The sequence below is a fragment of the Myotis lucifugus genome, unplaced genomic scaffold (assembly GCF_000147115.1).
Source record: "Myotis lucifugus unplaced genomic scaffold, Myoluc2.0 scaffold_25, whole genome shotgun sequence".
NCBI classification, from domain to species: Eukaryota; Metazoa; Chordata; class Mammalia; order Chiroptera; family Vespertilionidae; genus Myotis; species Myotis lucifugus.
In genome coordinates, this window is record NW_005871073.1 from 560659 (window position 1) to 563087 (window position 2429).

Genomic DNA, 2429 nt, shown 5'->3' on the forward strand with positions numbered 1-2429 from the left:
CCCCATCTCCCCCCCTTGCTGGCCTTGGTCACCCCCAACTGCCTCCCCTGCCAACCTGGTTGCCCCTTACTGCCTCTACGTGCCAGCCTGATTGCCCCTAACTGCCTCCTTGCCAGCTTGGTCATCCCTAACTGCCCCTCACTGCCAGCCAGGTCTCCCCCAACTGCCACCACCCTGCTGGCCTGGTTGCCCCTAACTGCACCCCTGTCAGCCAAATTGCCCCCAACTTCCCCCCTGCCAACCTAGTTGCGCCCAAATCCCCCCCCCCCCTGGTGGCCTGGGCGCCTCCCAATGCCCCCCTCTGCGGGGGTGGTTGCCCCTAAATTCCCTCTCCTTCCAACCTAATCACCCCCAACTGCCCCCACCGCTGGGCTGGGCACCCCCATCTGCCCCCTCTGCTGGTCTGGTCACCCCAAATGCCTCCCCCCTGGTGGCCTGGTTGCCCCTCAAAGCAACCCCCGCTGGCCTGGTCACCCCACACAGCCTGCTGTTCAAGTGTTTGGTCTTCTCTCACTAAAATCCCTGCTGGCCTGGTCTCCCCACACAGCTGGCTGCTCAGTCGTTTGATCGTCTCTCACTAACCCCCCTGCCAGCCTGGTCGTAGGCAGCCATCTTGTGAGGGTATGAGGGTTAATTTGCATATTACCACTTTATTATATAGGATAACCAGCTTTCTGTATAGTAGACTTTTTTTTCTGCCCCAGTGATTTTATCATTTTTTTTTTATTTTTGGATATTCTCATGATGTATATTTTCAGCATTTGTATGTCTAAAAAGTATTCATTTTTGGCATACATTTATTTTTTCCTTTTGTATTGTATTTCATTCAGTTGAATTTTTAAAATTATGCCACAGTGAAATTGATTTACTTATCTTTTGGAGTATAACCCTGTTAGTTTTAACACAGTAGATTTCTGTGAGCATCACCACAGTCAGAACACAAAACAGTTCCGTCATTTCATAGTCATCATTTTTGAATAATGTTTTATTTTGTGGTTTTTTTTTGTGTGTGTGTGTATAGAATTTTAGGTTAAGATGTTTTGTTTATTTGTTTTGTTTGTGTTTTGTTTCAGCACGTTCTGAAGGTCTAGCTGCTCTATTTTTAATTCTCCCAGTTTTCATTTTAAAATCTTCTGTTCCATGCAGAAAACAAATCAATTTGGGGTGGGAGGTTGAAACATAGACAATTTAGAGAAAATCCTTTATTTACTTAAGAATAATACAAAATTATGACTCTTAAATTAGGTACAGAGTTTGCACATAATGTAAATGCACGCAATTATACAGAACTGTACACTTAAAGATTGTTAAATACTAAATTTTGATATTTTACTCATATAAAAATTACAATGTGAAAACAAAACAAACCAAACATTCAGGAACTGAGCCATTAAAGGAATCTGTATAAGCGAACTGAAGTTTAAGCTTTATTAACCTCTTCAAAGATAATTCACCTCTTCTTGTACATATTGTCAAGCTATTAATTCTTTAACTATAATAAGCATAGTTATTTTAACATTATTTCAGATAATTCTAATATCTAAAATGCACGTACTCCCTCTTCCCTTTCTGTTCATTACCAAAACAATCTCCCTTGCCCTCTCCTTGAAATGACTTGAAGGTGTCTTTACCCTGAGTGTGTCCTACTTTGAAATTATAAGTAAACTAGAGGCCCAGTGCACGAATTCGTGCATGGGTGGGGTCCAGCTGTGCCCCCACCCATAGGGGCTGATCGGGCCAGGCTGGTGGGGGGGGAGTGGATGTGGGTGGTTGGCCAGCCAGCCCCTCCCTCGATCGGGGTGGGGGGGCCTATTAGAGGCAGGGCAGGCCAAAGGGAGGGGCTGGCCGGAGGGAGGGGCTGCTCCTGATCAGGCTGGTTGGCCTGCTGCAGTGGGAGTCATTGCGACTGGTTGTTCCAGTTGTTCTGGTCGCTCTGGCATTCCAGTTGCTTGGTTTTTATACATATAGACTAGAAGCCTGGTGCACAAAAATTTTGCACTCGGGGGTGGTCCCTCAGCCCGGCCTATGCCCGCTTGCAGTCTGGGACCCCTCGGAGAATGTCCACTTGCTGGCGTAGGCCCGTTCCCTAGGGGATCAGGCCCAAGCTGGCAGTCAGACATCCCTCTGGCAGCCCGGCATCCCTCAGGGGATGTCCACTTGCCAGCGGGGAGCAGGCCTAAGCTGCAGTGGAACATTCTTAGCGCTGCTGAGGAGGCGGGAGAGGCTCGCACCACCACCGCTGTACTGGCAGCCGTCAGCCTGGGCTTGTGGCTGAGCAGAGCTCCCCATGTGGTAGCGAACTGACAACCAGGGGGCAGCTCCTGCATTGAGCGTCTGCCTCCTGGTGGTCAGTGTATGTCATAGTGACCAGTCATTCCCAGTCATTCTGCTGTTAGGGTCAGTTTGCATATTACCCTTTTATTATATAG